This window comes from Monodon monoceros, unplaced genomic scaffold (assembly GCF_005190385.1).
Source record: "Monodon monoceros isolate NGI ecotype Baffin Bay Population unplaced genomic scaffold, NGI_Narwhal_1 Super_Scaffold_13, whole genome shotgun sequence".
NCBI classification, from domain to species: Eukaryota; Metazoa; Chordata; class Mammalia; order Artiodactyla; family Monodontidae; genus Monodon; species Monodon monoceros.
The window spans coordinates 18,319,021-18,335,111 of NW_021703769.1; positions in this window are offsets into that span (position 1 = coordinate 18,319,021).

Here is a 16,091-nt window from a genome sequence, read left to right on the forward strand (position 1 = left end):
CTCTTTTCTTGATTTTGAAAGTCATACTTGTAATCTAAAAATTAAAAAAAATTTTTTTGTAATTTAAAAAAAAAGAGGAGTAGGAGGAAGCAGAGTAGTCCAAATGTCATGGAAATGTATGACATAAAAGGTGAGAGCCCTCCCCTAGGCTCAACAGTTTGTTATATATCATTTTATTATTAGTTTTATAACACTTATTAGATTTCCCTTTAAACAGAGAAGTACAAAGGAGAAAACCCAAGAGGAATCAAAATCTCTAGATAACATATACTGACATAAAATTATGCTGACATTAAAAAAAAAAAGAATAATACATAATAGGGTTGGAAAAGTCAAGCCATCCTGAAAGATACAAAATGAAAAATCAGGGAATTCCCTGGCGGTCCAGTGGTTAGGACTCCGTGCTTTCACTGCCGAGGGCCCGGGTTCAGTCCCTGGTGGGGAACTAAGATCCCGCAAGCCTCACAGCATGGCCAAAAAAAAAAAAATCCAGCACCTCTCTCACTCACTATCCTCCCACACCAAGTCCCTTGCCCCAAAGGTAACCAGCTACATTTCCTATTTGCTTTAGTTTGAAATGCATTTCTTTACCACACTCTGTGTTCATTTGTGGATGGGTCTATTTCTGGACTTTCAATTTTCCCTGCCGTTTATCTCTTTGCTATTCTGGTGCTGGTACCATACTGTTTAAGGTATTAGAGTTTCACCATATGTTTTAACAGCTGGGAGGGTAAGGCCTCCCTTACTGATCTTCATATACAGGGATGTCATGGTTGTCTTGGTCCGTTCTGGCTGCTCTAACAAAGTACCATAGACGGGGTGGCTCAAACAGCAGACATTTATTTCTCATGGATCTGGATGCCGGAAGTCTGAGATCGGGGTGGTAGCATGATCGGGTTCTGGTGAGGCCCCTCTTCTGGGCAGGCAGTCTGCCAACTTCTCACTATGTCCTCATGATGCAGAAAAGGGGCAAAGGAGCTCTCTGGGGTCCCTTCCGTCCCATTCATGAGGGCTCTAACTTCTGTTACAGTTATCTCCCAAAGTCCCTGCCTCCTCATGCCATTACATTGGGGGTAGGATTTCAATACATGAATTTGGGGTGAGGAGACACCGACATTCAGTCCATAACAATAGCTATTCTACACTTATTTTCCATGTCAACTTCACATTGTAAACCTCCCCCATTTGATTGAAAATTTGTTGGACTTGCATTATTTTTATGGGTTAATCTGGGGCTGGTTATCTTCTTTGAGGGACTGAATGTTCCTGTCGTGAGTAAGGGCATGACTGTCTCCTGGGACTACATTCAGGTTCTCTGATATTTCTTGTTCAGGATCTTGAACATCCCTCCTCAGGGCACCTTAATCTTCATCCACGGGATGCTATAGCTGCCGTCCCCTGAGAGCAAGAGGACTTGGGGGACTTGGTCACTGTCCTCTGGCACCCGAGGGCCCTCAGGTAGAAGAGGGAGTAGACATGCTCGGCAGGGCTCCAGGGATGGACCTTGGACCTCTGGGGGTCACACAGAGACCGCCTTTGGCTCCACGAAAGGAAGAATGTTCTGTCTGTTGGAGCTGCAGGGCCACGGAACGAGGAACAAGCCACCAGGGGAAGTGGGGAGCGCTTCACGGATGGCACTTTTCCAGTGTTCCAGGGAAAATGTCGCCTGTGCTGCCCAAGGGCTTGCTGGTTGGGTGGGGGGAGTGGGGGGGGAGGGGCGCTGGGTCACAGGGCCCAGCCCTTCCACGCTGACCAAGCAGGAAGGTCCAAGGCTTCCCAGCACCCCCTCTGTGCCCCTCACCTTGCTTCAGTCTCCACAGTGACCCCTCATGATGGGATGGTGTTAATCAACTTCACCTCCGCGGACAGTGAGGCTAAGCAAGGCCAAGAGACGTAACCAAGGTCACCCAGCAGCACTGGTGTGACTCGGATTCCCGAGCACATGCTCCCGCAGGCCGCCTTTCTGTGACTGTTCCCCGGGGGCCCCTCTTCAGAGTCAGGGCTGACCAGTAGGAGGCTGGATCATGCTCCCCACCCCACCCTCAGTCGGGGCACAGCTGCCAGGCAGGTGAGTGGCCCAGTGGGCAGCGGGAGGCACCGCCAGCTCCTCTCCCATGCCTGGTCCTGCACGTACGTCTGCCTCTCTCCCCCGGGCAGCTCTCCGCTTGGCTCTCAGTGTCCTCCGGGGGCCAATGGGCTTCTTGATTCCAGGCTGCACATCTGGAAGTTGATGCTATTAAAACAAACCCCATTATATAACAAACAGACATCTGGAACCCGTTAACGCCGAGCTTTTAGAAAAAGAAATTGTTTTGGATGTGCTCTCTCCTAAGAATGTGGCAAGGAGCCCTCACCCTGGCTGTCCAGGAACCTACCAGCCAGGCAGCTCCTCCTGGGCCCGTTTCTCAAGGTATCTCAGGCCAGGCCAGAGGTGGGCCCGGGGAAGAGGCGGGGACAGACTCCGCCCCACCGGCCCGGCAGCTTCACCATCTCCTGAGGGCTACGGCCTTGGAATGCTTCTTTCCAATTTCATTCAAATATTTATTCAGCACTTGTGTACCTACTATGTGCTGCTAACTCCATATCATTCACATGCCCACCCTAACACCCCGCCCCAAGCCTGATTTCTCCATGATGGCTCAAGAAAACAGATCATGGACTGCCCTGGGTGCTAAACAGCCATGCTTTAACAACTCCGCACCTCTGTTTCCTTGGACGCGGAGCCTGAACACCTAAGTTAGTCTCCAGAACTCCCTAGCACCCTCAGGCCTCTCCCTGGATTGTCGTCCTCCCCTTCCTCCTTGGACCAGGCGGGCTGGGGCTAAAATATTGAGGGGGCATTCATCCACAAATGATGGCATGGGGCTGTGGTAGTTCCCTCTGTGAGTGGACCTTGATCTAGCAATGAGGATGCTTTATGAGAAATGTCTGGCTAATATTTTCAAGTGGAAATTTTATTCTTTTAATATTTTTTCCCCAATATTTTGTGATGAAAAATTTCAAACATACAGAAAAGTTGAAAGAACTGTACATGAACACCCACATGAAACCACCACCTAGATTCTGCAGTTGTTAACACACTGCTGTATCTTTCCATCTATTTACTCCTCAGTCAATTCAAAAGCAGTCTACAGGCACCACTATACTATTCCTCTAAACACTATGCTTGCATATCATTAACTAGAAATCAATATTTGTTTTTGGTTTTCTTTGAGGTGAAACTGACATTCAATGAAATGAACAAGTCTGAATGTAAGATTCCAGCAAGTCTGACAAACGCAAATACCTGTGTGACCCAAACCCCTATTACCATAGACAATTCACCATCAGCCCCAGAACTTTCACCATGGCCCTGCCCAGTCAAGCCCCATGTGTCACTCCTCCCAGAGACAACCACTGTGCAGGTTATTCTCACCGTAGATTAGGTGTTATGGGCTGAACTGTGTTTTCCCAAAATTCATATGTTGAAGCCCTAGCCCCAGGACCTCAGAATGTGGCTGTATTTGGAGGTAGGACCTTTAAAGAGGTGATGAAGGTAAAATGAGGTCATATGGGTGGGCCCTGATCCAGTATAACTGGTGTCCTTAGAAGAAGAGATCAAGACACACATATGCACATGAACGGAAGAAAGACCACATGAGGACACAGGGAGAAGATGGCCATCTACAAGCCAAGGAGAGAGGCCTCAGAAGGAACCAACCCTGCCCAAACCTTGATCTTGGACTTCTAGCCTCCAGAACTGTAAGAAAATAAATTTCTGTTGTTTAAGCCTCCTAGCCTGTGGCAGTCCCAGCAAGCTAATACATCAGCTTTGCCTTTTCTAGAATTTCATGCACTATGTATTCTTTTGTGTCTGCCTTATTTTACCCAGCATAAGGCCTTTGGGATTCATCTATATTGCTACATGAGTAAGTACTGTTTTCCTTTTCGTTGCTGAGCAGTATTCCATTATATAAACATTCTAGTTTGTTTAGCCAGGGCAATATATTTTTTAATGACAGAAGAATTGTTTTATAACGTTTCTCTCTATTGTATGTATGTTTTTTTTTTTTTTTTTCTGTACGCGGGCCTCCCACTGTTGTGGCCTCTCCCGTTGCAGAGCACAGGCTCCAGATGCGCAGGCTCAGCGGCCATGGCTCACGGGCCCAGCCGCTCCGCGGCATGTGGGATCTTCCCAGACCGGGGCACAAACCCGTGTCCCCTGCATCGGCAGGCGGACTCTCAACCACTGTGCCACCAGGGAAGCCCTATTGTATGTTCTTTATGTCATCCCAGCAACAGAGAAGACGTTCCACAGCTAGCCCTACTCAGAAGGGAGCTTTAGAATAGTTCTAAAGTCTAATCATCCTGAAATGTATATAAAACACATTATACTTCCTGAAGTGAAAAGTTCTTAGAGATGAGATTAAAGAAGTAGTGCATCATTTTTATCTCAGTGAGTACAGATGAGCCCATCCAGAATGCAGTTTACCTGTTTGGTTAATGACACTGGTTTTGGTGTCGGGAGCTTCGGGTTTGAGTCTTACTTGCTGTGTGACCTTGGGCAAATCACTGAGCCTCATTTTACTCACCCAAGAAAAGAGGCCAATGATCCCATCCCTAAGGGTTGCTTGAAGACTGAATGAACTAGTGAGTTCAGGGTGTTCCCAGTGGCTGGAAAGACTAAGGACTTAGGAAGTGTTCCCTGTTGTGATTTGTCCCAGTCAGCAGCCGTCAGAGCCAGAACTCTCTCGTGATAGGGCAGCAAAAGTAGATTTCTAGGCCACAAAGGGTAGAAAATGAGCTTCCTGCACTGGCACATATAATAGCTGGGACCCAGGAGCAGGGTGGTGAAGACCATATCAATGTCAGATCAACAAGCTGTTGAGGTCGATTAGGCTGATGCAATCACCACAGAAGTGATGCTTTCAGAGTTTCATAAAACACACTGTGAATTCTGGAATCCAAAAAGTGCTTCCAGTATGCTCAAGTCTTACACATGTTTGGCCATTTCTATTGCTTATTTTGTTCTGTCTGAATGGGGCAGTTCAAAAATTTGTTTCACTTGGTCATGATTTTTTCTAGGGAAGTGCAAGTTTAAATCTGATAATCTAGAAACCCATCTTTTATAATAGATTTTAATTGAATATTTTCCTTCTGACCCAGCAGGAGAAATACATAATCCAAATGGCTGTCATTTTATTTTATTTCCGAAGTTCTTTTTCCTCCTGAAAAAAAATTTATTTTTCAACTTTAAAGTCCTTAGGAATTATTTTTTTGGTGTAATTTATCCACTCTGCCCCAAGTGGTTTTGAAACGTTCATAATTCCTCTCAGATGATCTTTTCTGGCTTTTAAAGACAAAGAAAATATCTATAGTTTCACTTTGAAGCTCTTGAGAAAAAATTCCTGGGAGCTTACCGTGTGGTAAAGGAATTTAAAATAAAAAAGATACATTCGGATTTGGAAACAGGGCTGTCAATTGGACCCACCGATTACCTGCAGAATGAGAAGGATCATTTACTACAACTTCCTACGCCCTCATGGGATCTCAGCGTTGTCCGTCACCCATCACCGCTGCAGGTGTGTTTAAGAAATCCCCTTCCTCCTGCACGTTTCATGAGCACCCTGCTTCCAAAGGTTTGCAAAACTCTTTTGGTAGGTACATCATGCTATGCCAAAAACAGAACTGAGAGCCTCTGACAGCCTTTCCTTTCCTCACAAAACTTCAGTATCACCAGACCCCAAAGATGTACAGAAACCCCCCAGACTTTCTGCTACCAGCCAGGTTTCTTGGCCTTCCCCAATCAATAGAAATTGACTAGAGGCCAGACAAGAAATTCATGCAAGGCTTTGTTGGGGCCCCTGCTGCAGCAGATGGGAGAGCAATCAACAGGTTCCCTTGCTTGTTCTCCTCCTGAGGGGAGGCAAGCTTATTTCTTATACGGGGTGAGGGTAGGGGTGTGTCCAGGGGTCGGGCCAGAGGGGTGGCTTAGGTGTTTTGCCCACCCCTTAGAGGGTGGTGTGTGCAGAGGGCACGCACAGTACCCTGCTTTTGCTCCTGACACGCTGTTTTTGCTCCCGGGCTCTTCAAAATTGGCAGTTGGGTTTTTTGGTCTCTTTGTATCTTTTAGGTCCAGAATTTGCCCCAACTGCTCATGCACGCAGTTAATTTTAGTCCCGAACAGATTCTTTGTATTTTGTTGCTGGAGGAGAGGTGTGTCCAGGTGCAAGCACTGCTGCAAAGGGGCCCACGTCCCAGCAAAGGGTCCCAGGTCCCAGCCTGTCGCATTTCCATACCACTCAGTATCCACACATTCAGATGTCCTCTCATAGACCTAGTAGTGCATTTTATTCAAGTCAATTCCGTTTGGTTGCTTTTCCTTTTTCTGATATATTTTTATAACGCTGCACGAGATGATTGATCCCAGTCATCTCTTCAACAGCCATGAAACCTGAGAACCTCTCTTTTTTTTAATTAAACCTCCTGGATTAGGACCGCCCTCCCTCCCAACTCCAAAAGTGCTACTACAGCAGAGCTCAAGGTCAGTCAGCAGCCAGGCCTGGCCAAGAGGGCTGGCTCCCTGCGGGCTGGACAGTAGGGACCCACAGCAGAGACAGCCTTGGGTGAGAATCAGGTCTGCTTGGTTCCGGGAGAGGGCTTGGATCCGCCAGAGAGCCGGGGCCGGCAGCTTTGGGTGCTCCTGGGAGGACCTGCGGAATCCCTCCCGGTCCCTGGGGACACAGAGCAGTCCCTTCTGGGGCATCACAAGGCACAGCCAGCCTGTCTGTTGGACCTGAGCCCTGGGGGTGATTAGAGCTGCAACAAGGCAAGGGGATAAACTTCCCTCTTGGTACTGCATTTGCAGCATCTCGTACGTCTTGGTATGTTGTGTTTTCAGTTTTGTTTGTCTCAGGATATTTTTTTAAAATTCCCTTTTGATTCCCTGCTTGACCCAATAGTTGTTCAAGAGTGTGTTGTTTAGTTTCCACGTATAAGTGAATTTTTGTTTTCTTACTGTTACTGATTTCTAGTTTCATTCCATTATGGTCAGAAAAGATGCTTGGGATCATTTCGGATGAATGGTTAAAGAAAATGAGGTCTGTTCATACCATGGAATATTACTCAGCCTTTAAGAAGAAGGAAATCCTGCCGTTTGAGACTTGGCTGAACCTGGTGGGTATGACGCTAAGTGACACGAGCCAGACAGAGAAGGACAAATACAGTATGATCTCACTTACATGTGGAATCTAAAAATGTTGAACTCAGTAAAGCAGAGAATAGAATGGTGGTTGCCATGGGCTGGGGGGCAGGGGGGAGATGTTGGTGGAGGGGTGCAAAGTTTCAGTTACACAGGATGAATCAGTTCTGGAGATCGAATGACAGTGTATGACTATAATGAATAATACTGTATTCCGTACTTGAAATTCACTAAGAGAGTTGCTCGTAAGTGTTCTCACCACCACCAAGAAAACTGTGTGAGGTGATGGATGGATTAATTAGCTTGACTGTAGTAATCATTTTACAGTGTATACATACATCAAAACGTCACGCTGTATATACCTTAAGTATATACAGTTTCTGTCTGTCAATTCTATCTCAGTAAAGCTGGGGAAAATGTGGAACTTAATAAATTTTATATTGAAGTTTGGGGAGCAAAACAAAGACAAAGGGAAAATAGGCACCCGAAGGAAACCAACAGCCGGGAGTAAGAGCCTGCAATTTGCTCAGAATCACAGGAGTCAAACCACAACCTGCACAACCACATGGAAAAGAAAAAACAATAAGAGCATTAAAAAAAAATCAGATGTGAAAGAAAATACTTTCTTGAAGTAGGAAACATGATTTTAAATTTAAAACAAGTTGGAGGAGAGGATGAAGACTTGGGAAACCAAATGGAAGAGAGAATGCAAAACACAAAGCAAAAATAGCAAACAGAAATCATGCAGGGAAAACCCAGAGCCTAGGAGGAGAGAGACCCAGGAGACATCATATGGGAATAATACAAAGCCTAGAAGGAAAAAAGCAACACATGGAGGAGAAACCATAATTTTAAAACGAGGAAGAAATTTTTCCGTGGTTTGAAGACAGACTTGGGTTTGAAAGGGCTCGTGGAGTTCCAGGCAGGAATGATGGAAAAAATCAGACATCTAGGCATAGCCTGGGAAGATTCCTGAATTCCATGATTAAAGGGAAAACTCTTATGAGCTTCCCGAATGAGAGAACAAGTTAAGAGAATCGGCCTGGAACCACACATTTTTAAAGTTAGAAAAGAGAAAAGCATCCTGCGCCAGCCAAGGTACCCTTTACATACCTGGGATGGAAGACGCTCAAAGGTCCAGAGACTCTCCCTGGACCCCGCGGAAAATGCCTGACAAAGGAATCTAATCAGGTAATAAAAGAGCCAGCTTGGAGATGAGGTGAAGAAAAGAGGAAGCCATCCATGGTAGCTGAGAAGCTACCAATTTATGTATAGTTAGCTCCAAATGGATAATGACAGATGAGATGGAATTTGTAATATAAGCACTAAATAAGTTAAAAAACGAAACAAAACAAAACAGAAGAGAGATGCGATAAGACCCATTGCTAACCTACAACCGAAAGTGCTGGATTACCTTGGCAAAAGGTAGGAGTTGAGGAGGGGGGAAAGGGCCAGCAAAAGCATTTAAAATATTTCTTATTGGGTGGGGGAGAAGGAAGAAGGAAAAAAGAGACCCTGGGTGGGAGGAATTGATTGGTGCTTTGTTGACATATAATAGAAAGTGGTTTTTTTTGTTGGTTGATTGGTTTGTATTTTATGAAAACCAGAAAAGGAAAGGTCAGGACCGTGGAAGGCAACATACAGTAAAGCTTCCAAAATGAGAAAGCAAAAGAGGAAAGACCAGCATCTATTGTCAGTTGTTCCATCTGTTCCTTTTTTTTTAATTAAAAAAAATATATTTTATTATGGAAACTTCTAAACACACACTACAAGAGAGAGAATAAGACAAGGACTCTCCATGGACCCACTCCAGGGTTCAATACTCATTTTTTTTTAAGCTGGGGAAATTTGATTATCACAAACCCTGTACCATTTCAGTTTTTAGTTTTCCCAGCAGTTTATTTAGAATTTGCACACTTTTGTAGAAACTGGCACTCCTCCTCAATGATCAAAACATTTCTTCTCCTTTAGTTCTTATTCTGATCTCCAAGAACTCCAAAAGTACACCGTCAGAAAAAGACAAGGCACGGTCTTTTCCTGGTAAATATTTTAGCTTCTTCAAGATTGACTTTTTTATGACAGAAAACTGGCAAACACAAAATGCTAAATCTTTCCGATTTCCAAGATTTAAAAATCCTGAAGTTTGCACAAAACTTGTGGATTTTTTTGACAGGCCATATTAACCCGTATTTACCTTCACTAAGTAAGTGACACTTGGCTTGGAATGGTATCAATCACTCGATTTGGGTGCTAGGTGTTAAGGATTCTGGAAAACTCTGTACCATCACTTAACTCCCTGGATAGCCTCTAGATCCTTGGTGGAAAATGACAACAGACTGCGCTTAAAATAATCACAATTACCAAGAAAGAAACCACAGCCAACGTTGGTTAAGATGTCAAAAAGTGAAGAAGAATGAAAAATGTTTGCAAGCACGGAGCTAGGCAGGCCGGGCGGTGGGCAGGCTGACGACACCAGCCAGGTAGGAAGGGCCACGGAAATGCCAGCACCAGTTGGGTGGTTCCCAAACATTCCTATTTTCCTTTGTTTTTTTCTTTTCTTTCAAGTTGAAAACCTGTAGGGTTTTTTGGGTTTTTTTTTAACATTGCCGCAAAACATATAGCAAAGCCGTGTTTACTAATTTACACACCTGGTTTCAGGTACTTTTTGAAGGCACTGTCATGTTTCTGCTGATTCTAAATTTGTTTTCCTCTGGGAACCTGGGTGAGGGAGCACCCAACCTTTAGGCCCTCAGGTCCCTCCTCCCCACATCTGCACTCACAGCCTGGGATAAGCCCTATGAGCCTCGGTTTGGGCCCCGCCCTCCAGCTGTGGAGGGCTGAGGTCGGTGGAAAGTCACTGGGGCCTGGCGGCCACTCCACACCCTGTGATCCAGACTCTCCAGGGCCCTTTCCTTGCCACCCTTCCTCAAACCTGCACTTCTCGTTGGCCCTGCCTAAACATTCCTCCATCCTCACCCCAAATCCAGGGGGAGAACCTCAGCTGCCATTTAGCACAAGGAGCTCCTCCGCCTCTCCCCGCTGCACCTGCAGGTGCCCTGCTTGCCGCACCCCCCTGGCCCTCCTCTTCCATCCTCTTCCTTGGGCCTGGGTCCTGTCCCTTTGGGGGCCTCGCTCCCCTTCCTCTGGGCCTCCAACCTCTCCCTCTACCTGGCTACTTCCCCCACAGGCACCGTCTCCACTCCTCACCGCTTCATCCTGTTTCAGCCCAGCTTGGTCCAGGCCAAGGGCCCCACTGCCCTCTCGTTTGGTCAGGAAATCCAAGCCCTCACTTGTTGCTATTCTGAGTCTCCTTCTGAAAATGTCTCCCCTCCTGGTCTCAGCTGGCATCTCTCCCCACTCCCCACTTTCAAGTTCCTTCTGTTCCTCTGACCTCATCTTTCCTTTTTTTTTTTTTTTTTTTTGCGGTACGCAGGCCTCTCACTGTCGGGGCCCCTCCCGTTGCGGAGCACAGGCTCCGGACGCGCAGGCTCAGGGGCCATGGCTCACGGGCCCAGCTGCTCCGCGGCATGTGGGATCTTCCCGGACCGGGGCACAAACCCGTGTCCCCTGCATCGGCAAGCGGACTCTCAACCACTGCGCCACCAGGGAAGCCCTGACCTCATCTTTCTTATCTCCTTCACTGACTCTTGTTCCTCGGTTTTTACCTTAAACGTCCCAGCTGTCTTTTCACACCACACAGACTCCTTTGGAGAGGGATCTCTTCATTCCCATGGTCTTAACTTTTGCCAATAGTTAACTTCTCTCCAATTTTGGACCAACCAGATCAGGCAGGTTATGAACCTTCAATTTGTTTTTGTTATGAAAACTTTTTTGTGGGGGTGCGGGGGGAAGTCTTCATTTCCCCCTGTATTAGGAGCCATCAGCCCCTTCCAGGGAGGGTGCCCCTCCCCAGGACAGAGTGTAGCCATCTCCTACCTCCTCCTGGGAATGCCACCCACCTGGACCTTGGGTGTCTAAAGTCAGAGCCCTCCAGGTGGGGGAAACCACTTTTTCTGTTGCTGACGATTTGGGTTCTGGATATGATGGGCAATCATGGCTCTTCCTTATTACGGGAAAAGGAGAAGGAAGTTTGGGGAGGAGAGAGGGAGGGAGAGACTCGGGGGGAGAGCGGGGAGAGGGGAAAGGATGGGGACACAGTGACCCGAAGCAGAAAGGGTGAGTGGTGGTAGAGCACTTGCCTGGGAGGTGCCAGCTCAGTGGAACAAAGGGCGGCTCGGGGCCTCAGCCAGCTGCCCAGGTAGAAGGAACCCTCACGACCTCTGACCTGGTGCCCTCCCCCCCCAGTATCTGGGAGGAGTGAGGTCCCCAGGACCACTAATTGGCCACCATCCATGTGGGATGGTGTGTATGGGGGGGCTCTGATCTTGCCCTAGGGGCACACAGTCCCCCACCTCAGCTGGGAAGGAGCAATGGACAAACAGGACACCCAACTCCTCCAGGGCACCTGCAGGCACCTCCAAGTCAAGGTGACTGCCCTCCACACTTTTGTCTCCTCTCTGCCCTTGTCACAGCAAAAAAGACCCCCAAGCCGGAAAACTGGAGTCCTCCTGGAGCCCCTCAAAAGTCACTGAGGCTCCCTGTTCTCCTAACCCTCCCGGACGCTTTCCACGCTCTTCCATCCATTTTTTTTAAAATTTATTTTTGTCTGCGTTGGGTCTTCATTGCTGCGCGTGGGCTTTCTCTAGTTGTGGCGAGCGGGGGTGACTCTTCATTGAGGTGCGCGGGCTTCTCATTGCAGTGGCTTCTCCTTACAGAGCACGGGCTTTAGGCACGCGGGCTCAGTAGTTGTGGCTCACGGGCTTAGTTGCTCCGCGGCATGTGGGATATTCCCGGACCAAGGATTGAACCCGTGTCCCCTGCATTGGCAGGCGGATTCTTTTTTTTTTTGCGGTACGCGGGCCTCTCACTGTTGTGGCCTCTCCCGTTGCGGAGCACAGGCTCCGGACGCGCAGGCTCAGCGGCCATGGCTCACGGGCCCAGCCGCTCCGCGGCATGTGGGATCTTCCTGGACCGTGGCACGAACCCGCATCCCCTGCATCGGCAGGCGGACTCTCAACCACTGCGCCACCAGGGAGGTCCCTCCCTTCCACCCTGACTGCATGCAGCGGTTCTGGCCTCTGCGCCCTTGGTGCCAGCACAGCCTGCTGCCCTGTCCCCCTCCCATCACCCACCCGGGGACTCCATGGCCGGTAGCTGAGGGGGACAGAGGGAGGCATGGGAGGAGGAGGTGTGAGGGAAGGGGCCTGCAATTGCAGACGCACTCAGTAGTGGTTGGACCACATGGGCAGTGATGAGACGCAGCAGGGGAGGAGGGTGCCCTAATCCCAGCACAGCCCCCGGACGGCGGAGGGGAGGGAGGGATAAAGTCCCACCGTGGGAGCCTCCTGCCTGGCCTTTCCCAAAGGAACTGGGGCTGCCGGCCAACATCAGTGCAGCCAGGAATGTGGGAGCCCCTGGCTGCGGAGGCTCAACCTGGGGAAGGCCCCATTGGTCACATGGTGGGTGGCAAGAGCAGGTGTGTGGGCCGCTCTGGCTGGGGGTCAGAGAGGTCAGACCCTGGCTGGAAGCCCTTTGAATGGTTGCCAGATGTACTGTCTAGCACTAAGTATGAAACGGGCAGGGAGACAGAGCCTGGGACCTCGCAGTGGTGCTGGCCCATGACTCTGACCTTGGCCCTGACCCAGCTCTTGGAAGCCTGGTAACTCTCCCTCCAAATGCCTGTCCTCTCTTATCCTCAGCATCTCTTGCCTGGACCACCACCTTCCCCACTGTACCCTTATGGCTACAGGGGGACCCACAGTTCATCCACTCAGCAAACACAGGCAGGAGGTGGCACCTGCATCACGGACTATCTCTTGGGAGGGCAGCTCGATGCAGAAAGACAATGACCGTGGCACATGGGAAGTGGCAGGTGAGTTGGATTCACAGGGTGAAGACCAAGCATCTCTGTGCACCACCCCCAAGTCCTCAGCCTGAAAACGGCCCTCCCCATCCCAGAAACATCCCCTCCAGAGAGCCCCACTCTCCTTGGAGCTCACGCCCCACCAGGGATTCTCTTGCCCCTCCCCCTCCCCAGGTCCCTCTCCTGACCTCCCCACCAACCCCAGGCTTCTCCCAACTCTCCGCCACCTCTGCCTCTCAGTCCCAGGTGCCTTGAGCACAGAGCCTGGGGCCCACCTGTCTGTGCTTGCAGCAGGGAGCCGGTGCACAGCAGAGGTCCCTGCGTTAGGAATTAAGACAGAGCAGGTCTGAGATCAGGGCAGTGTCTGGGTAGAGGTCAGGTTCTGCCTACCCAAGCGTGAGTTTTCCATGGCAACGACCACCCCTTCCTCCCCGGCCTGGCTCAGCTGCTCTGCACCCGCCCATCCCATGCCTGCCTCCTCTGTAAGCAGTGGTAATCCCATGTGGTTTTTACTCTGGTGTCCATGAATAGGAGAGAGAGGAAAGCAGGCCAGTCTTCCCAGGGCCTTGCATCCGCCCCGCCAGCGGGAGCAGCTCCCGGGCCGCCTGCTGGAAGCAGGCCAGCTTGCCATCCACTCCCATCGGCGCCCACCTTCACCGAGGCCTCCTGCTCAGGACAGCCTGGCTGTGGCTGCCCTGTGGCCGCACGCGGAATGCAGACCCCTGCCCCGTACGGCTCATGACATCCTCCTCTCTCCCCACGCTTGACCACACGTGGTCACCCAGCCCCACCCTAACGTGCCGTCTGACGTTTGGTCTGCCTGGCGCCTTCCAGAATCCTCCCCACACCCGCAGACTGCAACAAGGCCTGTCAGCTCTCTGTCCTGAAAGCCTTTGGGATTCACCCCGTTCCCCCCGCTCCCCCCACCCAATCCCCCTCCCCATCCCTGTCAGCCTGGTGGTTGAATGTTGCAGGCGCTGCCTCCCTGGCACCCTGCCTGCTCAGAGCAGTGGTAGCCAAGGGACATTTTTGGAGGCAGTTCTGTGTGTCGTTCCCCTGCCGTAAAGTCCAGACTCTTTGCGGGGGATTCAAGGCCCCTCTTTTCCGGCGCCTGCCAGTCTCTCTTGGGGCCGGGCCCCCCACTGGAGCTCTGCTGGGCTCCCCAAACCCACAGGCCGTCTCCTGCCCCCAGGCCTTGCACATGCTGCACCCGTCACCTGGATGCTTTCTCCCCACAGTTGATCTCTGGTGGTGGCTGTCTGTGGAGATGTCTCTGATCCTTTCTCCCAACTCCGGTCACTTCTTCCTCTGCGATCCCATACCTCCCTGTGGTGCTTGACATAATGAGTATCACATTCATTATCCCTCTCTGATTGCAGGGCTGTCTCCCTGTGTTGGGTTGGGTTTCCCAGAAGCACAGCTGGAAATAGGGATTCAGGAACATGAGATTTATGAAGGGAGGCCTCCCAGGAGAAATGCATATGGGAGGGAGGGAGGGAGGGAGGGAAGCAGGAGAGGGAAGGGGCAGAGCAAGAAGGGGATCCCAGGTGGAGTCTAGATGTGGGCTGATTGGGGGGCAGGGGTGCTCTGGGATATAACCACACGGCTGGACTGTCCCCTTGAGGTGAGGAGGCCAGCCCGTCATATCCCTGTATCAGACAGTCACTGGCTGTGGGATGGGAGGGTTTGGAACTTCCCAGGGGAGGCGGCACTCATTAGCCAATAGCAATCTGCAGGAGGGGCAGCTGTGGGCATTAGGCATTAGCAATGGGCGTGGGGGGTGGGGACTGTGAGTGCTATGGCCAGGGACAGGGGGTCTGGCAGGGTACCACCAGCATCCACCACACCCCCTGTCAAGTGGGACCTCTCACAGATTCTGAATGAACGAGGAGTATGTGGATTCTTGACCCATCCAACCCTGACCTTCCCCAAGCCCACAGCTGTGATGTTGTCCTTGGAGGTCCTGCATTTCAGTGAGTGAAAGGTGTCTCTTATGTGCCTGGCTGTGCAGATGGGGCCTTTAGCCAATGTTCTCAATTAGTCCTCGTAGTCGACCATTTTACAGATGAGAAGACAGAGGCTCAGAGGGGTGAAGTGCCTCCATGAAGGTCACGGGACTTGTGATCGGAGGTCTGATTGACTCCCCGTCTGGTTCCTTCCATCAGTGTGTGAAAGGCCTCAGAGCTGAGCCCCTCCTGCCCACCATAGAGACTAGTCCCGGGTCATCTCTCAGCCCCACAGCCTGGCTCAGCTAAACCCAGGATCCCCAAGGACCACATCTGGCATTTGCAATGGTCGGGAGGCCCACACATGTATTTTGCATATTATTTGCATAATGATCGCATCTGGTTTGCATGTGTCCATGCTGAGGACCCGTCAGCACTGCACAATTTCTTTTTAAAGAAGATGTTGGGGGTAGGAATTTAGTAATTTATTTATTTATTTTTGCTGTGTTGGGCCTTCGTTTCTGTGCGAGGGCTTTCTCTAGTTGTGGCAAGCGGGGACCACTCTTCATCGCCGTGCGCGGGCCTCTGACTATCGCGGCCTCTCTTGTTGCGGAGCACAGGCTCCAGACGCACAGGCTCAGTAGTTGCGGCTCACGGGCCTAGTTGCTCCGCGGCATATGGGATCCTCCCAGACCAGGGCTCGAACCCGTGTCCCCTGCATTAGCAGGCAGATTCTCAACCACTGCACCACCAGGGAAGCCCAGCTGCACAATTTTTAAGTTGCTTCTAAGCAACTCTAATAAGTCCATCACCCGGGCTTTACTGAGTCCAATTTCCCTGATTTCTGGACTCTCTCTCAGGCCCTCACCTTGGGGCTGCATAACTACCCACTCCAGGTCCCAGAGAGGCCATGCTTCTGCCCAGCTGGAAGGGGTCACTCCAAACTCCTGCTCTGAAACGCATGTGGATTTGACAGTAACCTCTTTTGAAGGTGTGGGTGTAATCAAAATGGCAGCTGGGCTTTGAGCATGCTAATGTTTAT